Source organism: Schistocerca piceifrons, chromosome X (genome assembly GCF_021461385.2).
Source record: "Schistocerca piceifrons isolate TAMUIC-IGC-003096 chromosome X, iqSchPice1.1, whole genome shotgun sequence".
Lineage (NCBI taxonomy): Eukaryota > Metazoa > Arthropoda > Insecta > Orthoptera > Acrididae > Schistocerca > Schistocerca piceifrons.
The window spans coordinates 801,655,135-801,669,743 of record NC_060149.1 but is presented as its reverse complement, the minus strand read 5'-3'; the positions used below and the strand labels follow the sequence as shown (position 1 = coordinate 801,669,743).

Below are 14,609 nucleotides of genomic sequence, written 5' to 3'. Positions count from 1 at the left end.
ATAAATAAATGAATCAAACTAGTTTGCAGCATACGCGAAAAATGGTTCCGTCAGGCATTTGGAATGAAATAAAGCAGTTGCCTATTTATGGTTAGTTGAAGCCACTTTTCTAACACGTACCTGTAGAAGATAGCTACATAGAGAGAATAAGTATCTTTGAAACCTGTCTTATACTGATAAAATCATAAATATAGCTACAGTGGGAGTTTCTTATTCACCGCTGCTACAGGCGATGGTTCTACGGGAAGTAATCTGCGAATTCCTTTCTTCAACTTGTACGAAGTGTTGAGTATGTATCTGTACCAGGGTGAAACTCTGAGGTGACACACAGCCCAGACTTCTACCATGCTCAAAAAACCTAATGGACTGTTCGCCTTCAACCATGAGAGACTCTACAGAGTTTGAAGAGTTAATTCAGGACATTGGTGCAAGGTTTGGGCATCAGGAGCTTCATGTCTTATCTCCTCTCCTTCCCAGCTAAGCACTGATGATGAAATTTTTTCAACCATCAAGCCTTGTGCTACTAAGCATTAGTGAACTTGGCTACAAGGCAGCTACATCAATGTTTGAAAAAATCCTGTCTGGAGCCAGTAACTAAGTTCATAACACACATGGAGAGGTGGAAGGAAGACAATAGTTAAAGAGTAGCTACATAGAGATTAAGAACTACAGGTAACTAGAACACTGATAGACGATAACTAGAACATTGATAGACAAGGGTGAAGGAAGAGGAGAAGTGTAAGTTACAATACCAAAGAATATGGTGGGCTTACAAAGAAAGAGAAGACTGCGTGTGTTGACAGCAAAAACATTATCAATTTTAGCAGTGCATTTGAATCCCATTGATAACACAAAATTCAGTTCAAACAAGACTTCCTAGCTCACTTTTACCTTTTATACAACAAAAAATCCTAACCTAAATACATCAAGAATGTGATATTCCTTCTTTGTTGGTCTCATATCTGCTAACAGTCACAGAATGGCACAATTTAAGGCTATCGGTTACAAATGTTATGAAATTGTGTCTAAAAATTATGCATCGCATCCTTGGAGCACGTAAGTTGCACAGCAATTTTTTAAAATAGTGGCGAAATCATGTGGTTCTTAACAGTTTAACAATTATCTATAGGCAATCTGTGTTCTGCAACCACAAATTACTATTTACTACAGCCACATTCTGCCAAGACCTTTAGCATTGTGAAAAAGAAACGAAAGTACATTTGAATTAAATGTTTCCTTAAAAATCATTACGAAGGCTTCCACTGAAATAGTATCTATTTCACATGAATGTAAGGGCTCAAGGCGACACTAATTAGTAAAATTTTCTCAGGCATCCAGCTGCAATAAGTGGTTAAAATCCCACAAGCTTCAACTGAACTCTCCTTAGCCACTGTCAAGTGGTAAATGACTGCCATGTCACTGTGGCTCACAGGTGTATAGCCATGCCGCTTCCTGTGAGATCACTGGTGCTTGCTTGCTTGCCAAATACTGTAATATTTCTGTTCTGTGTCCATCGTGTCCACTTCAACCTTGTAGTGGCTGCATCCCAGGCTGCGCTGAGCTGCAAACCACCATCCTTATTCATGGTATTTTCATATATTTTTATTTCTAGAGCTTCTTTTATCTCAACACCTGTTCATTCTCACAATGACAGAAGTTTCATGGAATATAATTCAGTGTTTATTTTCTAAAGTGCATTCTACCATGGCTGATTTTTCAGGATAGCACAAGTGTATCTCCTGCCTCACTCGCCAAGAACACCTACGTCTTATAGTGGGCTACTACAGAACAGAGCACGGAAGTGCTTTCCTGTGGAGAAGAATGAGAGGGCGTGTGCCCTGTCCCCCTCCCGCCCCCTCTGTACCTAGTGCAGCAGCACAAATGTTACTGCTGTTTTCCCTGTGTGCACTTGTTTACTCACTACCTCATCTACTTTCTTTAGGGTTTGCATTAGACTTGTTGGTTTTCAAGTTAATTATAACCTCTTCATTTTACAATTGTCAATGGTAGAAAGTGGAACTAAACTTTGTTTACACGCATACACGACGAAAGGTGTCTGACACCGCTCAACAGTACATGACTGAGGCACAGTTCGGCATTGTGCAGTCACGTTAAAGTTCATACTTCTGTGTATTCTTACAGTCTGCTGAAATGGGTAGTCATCACGAAAATGTACACTGTCAAAGAGTGTGCTCAGACAGAAAAGTGTTGCCTGTTGAGAAGAAAAATGGAAAGGTTAGCTTCATTTTAAAAAAATAAATTGAAAATAGAACATTTCTTGTTGAGAGGGACGACACTGAAGTATGGCATGCCCACTTTCTTAGAAGAATGAGATAAAACAAGAAAGGTGCGGAGAGACCTACAACTGTGATCTGAACCCCAACTCCAGTTATTAGGTTGTAACACAAAGATTTATTTTAATTTCATATACGTCTCTATAGGAAAAGTATCAATGGCACACATATTACACATTCACTTTAGTTATCAGACAGAAACACAACAATTTTATTTTATTATTTCCTGTGCTTTCCCGTATAAGAATATATTAAGCGTATAAGTACCATTGTCTCCTACACTACTACTGTGTGTTCTTAGGTCTGCCGAAATGGATACTCATCGAGCAAATATATGTTATTGAAGAGTGCATTCAGATGAAAAAGTGTTGATAAATAATGTAGTTTAGTTCTGTTGAAAAATCATAAAACAAGTTTCATCTCCCCACTGTTTCATTTCAACCGATTTTCTATAGAAGAATGTGTTAACAGAATGTATATTTGTTTTTTTTTTCTGCTGCACGCTACCAAGTACACTTCATGAACTAAGATACATTTTCACTGAGCACGATTGTATCACTCAGTCGTCATTTGAAACAAGCAATAGCAGAACATGTCAACAGGTCATAGCTCACACAGCTAAAATGGCAATTGTAAAGTGAACATGGTATACATAAATCAGTGAATAAATTCAATAACATAGGTAACATTGTTAATAAGATAATATAGGTAACATTATTCCCTGAAACCAGACAGCACAGACTGAAAAAACATACAGTCAGTATCATGAGATGATGACTCCGGGTGTCTTCATTTCATGAAGTCTTTCTTTCATTTCCAGCTTCAGTCTGTATCAGCAGAATATGAAGAAGAGAAACGTGAGGCAACTCTGCACTCCAAATAGCAAGTGGCAATAGTCGTGCATGTGTCGCATAGCTGCCAACCTTGTCAAGGGCAATCTCCAACTTATCTTATTTATTTTCTCAGAAATGGAAAGAGATATGACTCTCCTCCCACCATTAAAACAATTTCAATATGTTAGCTATGTTGTGTACACAGTAACGTATGGCATAAAATGCGCTAAACTTAAACTGGTCAGCAACTACATTTTGCACTGCAAACTTTTCAAAATATGTGGGATGATGTACTTTACTTTAAAGTATTGCAATAATTATGGCCATAGAAAATGAGTCCATTATCAACCTGCAATGTGTGGTTATAAAATATGGAAAAATAATTTTTTCTTCCCAAACAGTTTCCCCGAAATTGAATGCATAGCAGAGATCATGCAGGAACCCCAAAACAGTGTTCTTTTTTATTATTTTTGATATGAAAATTAAAAGTTTTACTGATAAACCAACTACATAAAACAGTTTTTTTTAGGCAAATCAGATTACTTGAAATTTCATTCCCCATTTATCATACAATACAAGTTGGCTGTGGATACCCAGAGGGAAAGGAAAGCCTAGCACATCTCATGCAACCCAAAGGCCACTCTATTTACTGCTATGCTTTGAGTACTAAAGACCCATATAGTGTATTCATCTCTCTGCCCCACTATGAACACCACTGGGTCACAAACTTACAGACTGACAAAACATGTGGCCAGCCTCCTTAAACTGCATGCAGGTCACTGTAGGAATCATGTAAAGAACACAGACAGTTTCATCAGCTTAATTAAGCATCTATATCTTGGGGAAGCTGACATAATGGTCAGCTTTGATGTGGTCTCCTATTTATGCATGTTTCTGTTAAAGACTGCATAGTCCCCTCTCTCGGTTATCTGATAGTACAATTATGGAATTGATTAAGCACAGGTTGACACCATCATACGTCCTATATGGCAGCTAGTATGTTCACTGGTGAAATGGCATGGTGGTGGGATGCTCATTAGCCCAATCTACAGCCAATGCTTTTATGGAGGATTTTGAAGATATTGCCTTGGACATGGCTCCAACTAAGCCAAGTTGCTTTTAATGTTATCTCGATGACACATTTACTATCTGTCCCATGGAAGTGAGAAACTGGGAGATTTCTTGAGACAGCTGTCTGGCATTCACAGCCACATAAGGCTTACTACTGAAGTAGGGAGAGATTTGCACTACCCTTCCCTGATGTTCTTGTTTGGCAAAAAACCATTGGGCACCTCAGCCACAATATCTAAAGGAAACCTACAGGCACGGATCAGTATCTGCACACTCTCAGCCGTCATCATCCGGCACAAAAAAGGTGGCATTGTAAACACCCTCATTCGTCATGCTTAAGCCATCTCAGATACCGAAAACCTACCACCAGAACTAAGCTGCCTCTGAAGAGTGTTCCAGAAAAATGGGTACAATCACCATCAGGCATCACAGGCTACCCCCAGTGAGACGTGCAAGAAAAACACCATTGAAGAAAAGGGCGAGAAACTTGTGTTTTTGCCTTTCTGTGGCACAGTGTCGGGCAGGATTAGCCAACTTCTGAAGGGACACAACATTCCATCAGTGTTCAGTAACTCCAGTGTTTCAAATATCATCACCACTTAAGAACTCTGAAGCTTGAGGGTAGCATAAAATGTGTACATTCCTCCTGTTACATATTATTCTTCCTCCTGACAGACTCATAACCTTACTCCTGACTCTCTTCTTTATACAAAAATTCTGGCTGTTATTGTGCTACTTCAGGTAACGTGGTTTTGTCTCATTCCCTTCCATAAAAGGCAATGGCTGCTGCCAGTATCCTTCCATTGTCTTCACTTACTTTTAATTTTTCTTCTACTGTCCCCAAATCCCTTATTCTTTGTGAAAAAATCCCAATTTTAATAATTTTTCATTGTCCATCATTTACTCCGTTTGATACTATCTGCCTTCTGTCCCCCCTGCAATTTTTTTCAGTCTCCTGTGACTTAAGAATAAAACGAAGTTACACTGGTTTCATATAAGTACATTTTTCATCCACATTTTATTATTTGCATTTTTAATTACTTTTCATAATTCTTACTTTCATTTCATATAATGATGTCATAATGATCTTTCTTGGCTCTCAACACATATCTGGTTTCCCTGACATTTAGGGCTACATCACAGCTCAGTTAAACCTAATGGGTTATAAAAAATTTCCTTTTCTGGTCTTTATTTGGACTCTCTCCTCTTCTGCGCCATTTGAACATACCTGACCAAGAGTTTCCAGAAATACCCCCCCCCCTCCCCCCCAAAAAAAGACCCTTTGGGTTTTTGTATTTCTACTGGCTACAAAACAAATTTTCTATGGGACAATTTTGTGATTTACACTAATTTCTAGATTTCTAGTTAAGAGCTGTACACATAGCTATTACAATATGTAGAGCTAATTGCAAAAAAGTAGTTTATAGTGTCCTGTTGATATGAATGCAATCAACTATTAAAAATCTTATTAATTACTGATATGATATGCAATAACAATAAGAAAATTGTATGTTATCCAAAGCAGCACAGGTTGACTATAATAGTGTGTTACTTTGCGGTTTACTTAATCTCCAAATACACGATGTCATTTAAAATAATAGGACTTACTACCTGAATGGTAAGTTATATGATTTAATAAGAGAAAGTCTATGGAATATTTTAAAACAACATACTCAACTGCTCACAGAAATTTACAAAATACACAGTACCTGGTGTAAGCTGCAATGCTATGTCCACAAATTGGTCTACTGACATACAAAGATTTGTTTAGAGGCTCTAAAATATTGCTTTTTTGGGCTAATTTAACAGCTACTGTTCTACAAACAAATATTACAACTACTATAGTCCAATTAAAATCACTTGATAGTTAATACCTGTCACTTGCTGCTACAGTGTTGTCACATCATCTGCTGGTTACTGCTCGGTCATAGTGACACACCAACACGGCAGGTCACTTCACAAACGCTTAACGTGTAATGTGGAGCAATGTTGAAAGTAGTCTCTGCTCTGCTGACAGCTGATTTTAAGTGAGGAATGACTGAACTGCTGCAGATGTCTCGTTTTGTAGCCCTGAATTAACTCATGCCCTTGGCTAACCAGAAGCTTGTGATTTGCAATGTAACCGAGAAAATGACAGCAGATCTAAAGTCACGATTGCTTTGTTCACAGTAATTAAAGCTAACCTCGACGAGCAAACTTAGACAGAAAAATTTCAGTTTCAGCACAAAAAACTAACTGTAATTTCTTCCTATCACTCACTGGTTACCTGAAATTATCCTCACACTGGCTACATGAATTGCCGTTGGTGGAGGGGGAAGGCCATAGGCATAAATACTGGACCAGGTCCACTCGAGGAGCAGTCTCAGGTCGCACCTGATGAAGGTTATGAGCTACGTGACCGAAATATCGTGCAAGTACGACGCTGATATCCGGCAGAACACCCGACAACCCAAGATGTCACATTTAAATCAGTTAAATGAAAAAACAGTAATAAAAGTTTTTTGATTAGATTAAAAAAATTAATGACTGTGCTTCATGAGTTTTGATATGACCTTACACATGACACGTTAATGTGCTAACCACTGCGCTACAACACTACGAAGGGGGGCGGACGCAGGCGCGTGTATTTCTGTTTATCACGTGTGATGAAATACGAAATTAAAGGGCCAGATCCAGGATTTGGGATCCAAACACTAGAAGACAGAAAGCTGGACAAGCTGAGCTAACAAATTGTCGTGGCAGTTTGGCAATGGCGAATGGTTTGGGCATGACATAGAGTGCTCTGGTTGAAGGAAAGCAGCTCCAGCCTGTGAAGTGTCAATTAACAAGTAATTTTAATCAGACTATAGTGAACATGCCCAAATTTGAAACACTGGAAATTCAACTGAGCACAGCACAGCTTTCCTTTATGTATTTTAACCGTCAGTCATATTAATGTAAGGAACCCTTAAGAATAATTGGAATACTTTTGATTCTAACTTATCATCTTTCTTCTCTTAGAAAGATATCAGTTGCTATTATCATAGATAGTATTACGCCTCTTATTGGCATACCACTTTTAGTGACGCAATCAAGTGATATTTTTAAAAAAAATTAAGATATATATGTATCATCACAACATGAATCTGATACTACATTACGTCCAAATAATTTTGAAATAATGGGCAAAGTTATTATTAAGTCTTGTAACTTTGCATTGTGAGAGAAGTACAAATATGAAATATAAACTATCAAAAAAATAACAGTGACATTAACTACTCTCAAGAAGTCACTAACAAATCGGCAAATGGTTCAGCATGGGAATAGAATGGTTTTATATGTGAACTTATTGAATAATCTGAACATCATTCATTTAACATTGCTAGTACTAGTTTATTAGCATTAGCAGCAGCAGCGGCGGCAGTGGCAGCAGCAGCAGCAGCAGCAACAACAACAACATCAAAACAAGAGATAATTTATATTCACAGCAGGAAAATAGATAATGTTATATCAATATGTGGCCAGTTCTTAAAAAATGACAAATCAAACTTGAATTACAGTATTTCATGCAGGAAACACCCTTGAACCTCACTATTTTTGGAAAGAAAGTGCAACACCTATATATCAGGCAGTGATTAAACAAACGTACTACATATGGGTTTCATGTCTGATACTGCACCAATGGATAGATGGCCTCACACAAAATTATTTCCATTTTATCACTGATCATTAAACTGTATTGAGATTCAAGTTTGGAAGGAATATAGAAGTCAAGGTCTGTTGCAAACCTTGAGGTGAGCTGTGCTGTTAACCCAGCTTTCTGCAGCCATTTAAGTGAAAGTGTACACTCATGATAGAGGGTGTACAGAAATGCTCTACATATATATTAAACTCTGCAAGCCAATGTACATATTACAGTAGAGGGTATTTCTTACCAATATCAGTGATTTTCTGTCCTATTTCAGTCACGATTTGAGGGATGGAAAAATATCTATAATTTTGGGATGTGCCCTAATCTTGGTTATGTTATTCTCATGAGAGAATATGGTAAAGGTAATACAGTTGCATACAGCCTTCCTCAAATATCAAATTTACCCACAAAGGTTTCACAGGAAAAATGTTACACTTTCTACAAAGGTTACCAAATAAGTTCCCTGACCATTACAGTTACACTATCGTATGAGCTATATTGAGTTGCTAGAATTCTGCAGCACATCATAACACCACACCTACTTCTTCAGGACTAAAAATGTTAGAATAGCAGTATAGTGAGAGTCTTAATGGAGTACTGTGTGCGGTTTCCTTCCCAGATGCATTGCACCTTCCCCCAACCCTTCTAAAAAGCGTAAGTTTTCCATTTGCCTCCCCTACTACTGACTTTGTGTACTTATTACATTTCATGTTGTTTCTTAGCATTAACCTTAAACATTTAAATGCTCTGAGAGGCCCAAGTGTTTACATCAATCTTGTAATAGGATACTATAAGGTCCTTCCACATTGTTGTGGGTATTACTTTGCATTTACGTACATTTACAGAGAGCTGTCATTCATTTGACCAACAAGAAATTCAGTCCAAGTCATTCATTATTATGATCCAGCAATTATACTTAATATAGAAAATAGCATTGTCAGCAAACAGTCTTATACTGCCACTAACCATATTCTCAGCTAAATCATTTATGCCTATTGAACATATTAATTGTCCTATTGTGCTTCCTTGGGACACCGCTAATATTACTTTTGTTTCTGCTGACTACGTACTGCCTGTACAAGAGTTCCAGAAGCCTAACCACCCCAAAAATTTCTTACACTAGCTGCCCATTTTCAAACTACTAAAATCTCAAGTTATTCCTTTATTAGTATAAGTTTTACACTTTTATGAGTACATTATCTATGTGATATTTCCATGTCCACCCAAATGGAATAAATCTCTCTAATACATATCTGACAATCATGGATTTCATTTATCACCCACTTTAAAACACACATTAGCTGCTTAATAACCTCTTGAATGCCTATACTTCTTCAAAGTATGTCATATCTCTTCTAATTTCCATGAAATGAACTGTGTACATTGCTTCTGATTACTACTACTACTACTACTACTACTACTACCACCACCACCACCACCACCACCACCACTGCCGTCTTTCTCTCTGTGGACCCCTTCATGGATAAGGTTTTCCTCTTCTCCTCCCAAAAGTTAATCCTTTCCCTTCCATCCTATCCATATTCTGAGATCTTCAGTGTCCTAAGCCACTCACTTCATAGCCATCTATCCTGTTCCTAGATAATTATTTTGTTAATTAGTTTATTGCTAACATAGTGACTAGTTCATAATTATGTACAGTTTTCTCCAGTTGTCCTGCCCTTCCATTTTGATCATCATCTCATTACATTTCTTCCCAAGTTGAACTAACCACTTGGTTTATGTCTTTCCTGTGACTCTACACACACTCCCCCATTTCACCAATCATTTTATCCCAGCCTATCCTTAATATATGTCCAGCAAATCTTGGACTACTGGGTCTGATTTCTTCTGAATTGTCTTCAAGTCTCAGTACAGTATTTTTGTCCATTTTAGCCCCAATCTCTCTCTCACTCTTCCTAAGGATTTTTCTCTTTTTATATTGTTTTGGTTTGGTACCATGTCTGTCTAGTGTAATAACATCAGTCTTGAATTATATGTTTTCTCCTTTTTGTCCTGTTTTGCCTGATCTTTCATGTTAGTTGATATATTCTTTCTATAATAAACTCCTCTGGTCACACAGTGGACTATAATTATCGTTTATGCCCTCTCTTTCATCCACTCACTATTATTTTCTCTTCTTGTTATGTACTATCTCTGATACTTAAATTTGTTCACCTTTTGTACAGAGTTTTCCTGTGTTTTCTTATCTCCAGCAGTGTTCAGTGTTTCTGTCCTGTCATCAGCCATCCTTAGTTTTAACCTTCTGGCTATTTTTCTCAGGTTCCCAAACTGTTCCTTTGACCCTTCTTCCATAACACTAAAATGTCTGCAAAGGTCAGGTAATCCAATTGGCCCCTCTTTGTCCTCCCCTCATGACTCTTTACTATCCTCATTCCATCATCTGTAATAACACTGGTGACAGCTCCCTATTTCACCTCTCTCAGTATCAAATAGTGCTCACAACATCCCCCTACCCTCCATCTGTTAGATTTAAATGACTGACAATATCTCAGCTGACATATTGCTTGGTGGCTTCTGCCTCCGGATCTTTGACCAATTCTGCTTAATGTTAAACAAATGTTGGAAGAAGAACCAAAGACAGAAGCTCACAGGCAATATGACAGCAAGTGGCCATGAAAAACTCAGCAACTTTCTATCTCATTTACTATCTCTCTTACTGTAATCTAGTCTTCTTCTTTCCTCATCTATATCACCCAATCAATGGAGAATTATGCCTTCCTTAAGGTTACTGCTTTCATCTTACACTTCCAGGATCAGTGTTTAACAGCTACCTGCAAGTAATGATCAAATGTGTCTTTTTGAAAGGAACAATACCAGCATTTGCCTTATGCAATTAAGGGAGACCACAGAAAAACCTAAATTTGGATGGCTGGGTAGGGGAGGAAACAGGGACTTTTAATGTGAAAATCATTCAAAAACTGACTCACTTATAAACCAATGGACACTTACATTTTCAAAATTACTGAGGCAGATAGCAAAACAAGATACTGGATAATAAACTGGAGAGGAAAATGTACCTGTTATTGGAATGATAATGAAACTGTGGTGGGTGAACATGTAGCCAGATTAATAAGTGGCAGACGGACAAATGAAGTTCTTTGTTTGGTTCCAACAGGTAAGGAAAGAAAGACTGGGGTGGGGTGGGGTGGGGTGGGGTGGTGAGCATTGGCTATCACTCTAAAACAGAAAGGCGGCACTGGATTGTAAAAGTTGAGAAGGACTCACTATATTGTACAGGTTGAGTTTGTTTGTTGGTGCTTTAGGGCGAAAAACTGCTGCACGTCATAAGTGCCCATTTCATAACTTAAAATGGTCAATTACTGAATGAATTTGAAGTGGATAGTAGTCAGAGACTGGAGTAAAGGGGTAGTGAAAAATGATCCCCTCCCATTTGAGGACATTGCTCAAATGGTTGAAAATTAAATTTCCTTTGCCACATTACTACAATGAATAAAAGGTAAAACGCAATCTACAGCTCATACTGTATCTGCTAAAATATTCGATAATTCAAATGGAAAACATAAATTAAAAGGTAAACAGTTATAAAATTGGCACTGGGTCAGAAAATGCTGCATTGTCAATGGTTGGCTGCAATAAGCATAGTGTGGTGACTGAAACGATAGCACCTAGTAGGCAGCCTAGCTAAAAGTATCTCCTCATGATGAGAGGCGCAAGAGGCAATCGTCCACATGTTGGGAGTTTGTACCCACATAGAGAAGGCCAGTGTACATGCCGGAGAGACACAATGTTCCTGCATGCAGCAACACAGAGATCATTATAAGGACAGGACTGCTAAAACGCCTAAATAGTTGGACTACAGCCTTGGCAGCAGCATTGGCAGTTTCATTCCCTGACAGCCTGACATGACCAGGTGCCCACATGAACACCATGTTGGCTCCATCGTCAGCAAGTGAGTGAACGGAGGCATTCTCAGATTCGTTGTTCTATGGGGTGGTACACGTACAGCACACAGAGGCTCGGAGGGCACTAAGTGAATCAGAAAATAATAAACAATTGAGAAGCCTGTGTCATCGGATCTACTGGGCAGCCTGCTAGTGTGTGGAAAGCTCTGCTGTAAAAATTGAGCACTGTCCTAGAAGCCGATATCTAAAATGTTTGTTGCCAATGACAAAGGTGCATCGACACTATGGTTGGTCTTAAGAGTCATCAGTATAGATAAGGGTGCTGCCGTGAGCCATGTTCAAAAAACTTACAACAATAGGTCAAATGTAGAGTAGTGTCCTTGGGAAACTAACTAAGTCCAAGATGAACATGGATCTCTGCGTGAAGCCGAGGCAGTAAAGGCCTCTCATCTATGGGCAGGGAATGTAAGTTTACATTTCCAAAGTAGTATATGAAAGCAAACTCTGGGAGGCAGTAAAGAAATTGTGCTTTATCTGTATTGGCAGTCATAGGATTCATCAAAAAAAGGACACAGGATGGATGGCTGGGTATAGAGAACAGGCAGTATGCATATCTGCTGACGAGAATATTATGCTGATGCGACAGCAATTGTTCGGCAGCATCTGCATAGAGACTTATAACTGGACTAGTTTAGAAAGCTCCAGTAGCCAAATATATGCCTCAATGATAGACGGTGTTCAGAGGCATAAAACAGATGGTCTTGGACATGAATATATGAGAACAATTACAATTGGACAAGGGATCGGTACAAGTGGAGGAGGATTTTCCAATCTGCTCCAGATGAAGTACTGTTAAAAACACACAGAATATTTAGAGACTGGGTACAGCATGCTGCCAGATAAGATATGTGGGAGGACCAACAGTTTCCTATTGAGTGTGAGCCCCAAGAACTTTGTGTTTTCGAGAAGTGGAAGAGCAACAGGACCGAGGTGTGAGGATGGTGGAAGTAACTCCTTATGCCACCAAAGTTCTCACAGGTAGTTTTTACATGGAAAAGTGGAATCCGTTGTTGATGCTTCATGAGTAAAGAATGTCAAGACATTGTTGAAGTCGTTGCTCAAGTAAACAAGTCCACAGAGACCTGCAGTAGATAGCAAAGTCATCAACAAAAAGTAAGCACGAGATGCCTTGCGTGAGACAGACCATGATAAGGTTAATTGCTATGACAAATAGGGGTATGCTCAGCACAGAGCATGAGGCACCGTGTTCCCCTGAATAAAAGTGTTTGACAAAGTCAAACTCGCATGTACCTTGAATAAAATGAGAAGGAAAAGAAACAGCTACAGTATGGCATTTCCTCAGAAAATTGATCACAATATGGGTTGACAGGGTGACAAGATGATCAACTGCAGAACCGTGTTTACGAAATCCATGCTGTGCATTTGTTAGCGGATTCCAAGACTCACTCAAACCACCATACCAACTGACCACTGAGCACGCATTCCATCACCTTGCAGACACTTCTGGTGAGGGAAATTGAGTGGTAGCTGGATGGACAATGTTTTGTCCTTACCAGGCTTGGGTATGGGGATTACAGTGACTTCATACCAATGTCTGGTAAATGTGGCATCTGTCCCGACATGATTATACGTACAAAGCAGGAAGAGCTTGCCATCAGGAGATAGGTGCTGCAACATCTATATGAGAATATCGTCTGGTCCTGGAGCAGAGGATTGTGATGAGGTAAGAGCCTGTTCAAGTTCCCTCATAGTAAAAATGTTATTATAGCATTCACGATTCTGAGGGGGGAAAGATATCTCCTGAGCTGCCTTCGCTCATTTCTGAGGTAGCACGGCGGGATGGTAATTGGCAAAGTTTTAGATATCTGGAAAGTATTCCCTGACCATGGCATTCCTCAGTCCACCAGCAGACAGGGACACATCACCGTAGGGAACAGGTTCAGTAGATGGAACACTTTGCGATGGTAAGGATAACATTTGTAGTCTACCTAATCATCACTGCTGTGGAAATGATGTTTGCTGAAGTTTGTCTGTGGAGAGCAGAGCCTCCAGTCAGCTGTAGAAAGCTGCCAGTTGACCTCGCACACAGGGGGGACATGAGTTAGTGTATGAATTACACATGGGAAATAGTCGCTTAAGTATGTGTCTGAGAGGACTGACCACTCTAGACAGTGCGTAAACTGTGCACTACAGAAAAAGAGATCCAGGTGCGAGGAAGTGTGTCTGGAATCAGAAAGAAATGTGGGTTCACCAGTGTTCACCAGAGAAATGAGAGTGAGATTGCTGAGAATGTTTGCCAGGAGAGAGCTTCTCGGGCAGGTTCTCAGAGAGCCCCAAATGCGATGGTGGTACTTTAACTGCTGGATAGTGGTATGCAAGACTTTCTACTAGCTAACATTTTGCGAGCAACATTGAAGGGTACCTTTTCCTTCACCCGCATATCCTGAAAGGCTCACTCATCGAAGTACACACGACGGCATTCATGGGATGAAGTGGTATGATTGCCAGTGCCGTTAATGCATCAGGGAGAAAGAGGTGGGCAATTTCTGTCATGAACATCCCTGCCAAAGTTATACATTTGGCCGCATTTTTACAGGACATACAAGTATGGTTAAAGCGCTGACATCAGCAGCAATGCATTGGATTTCGTATTTAGAGTCTGACATTGATGACTTCATAGCCTGCCTTGATCTTCAATGGAACCTCCACCCTATCAAATGTGAAGAAAAAAGTGCAAATTCAGCAGAAACCTCCTTTGTAACCTGATGAACAGCAATTATGCCCTGATCAGAGAGATAATGTAATATACCTCCCTCAGTCATACCATCAAGCAGCT

The 14,609-nt window shown here is 39.3% G+C and overlaps 1 protein-coding gene across 2 annotated transcripts in view; it reads right to left on the bottom strand.

Annotated features, from left to right (window-relative positions):
• The window catches only part of LOC124721214 (probable serine/threonine-protein kinase DDB_G0282963), a 141,201-nt gene that overhangs the window by 44,998 nt on the left and 81,594 nt on the right, over positions 1-14,609 (bottom strand). The window lies entirely within an intron of this gene.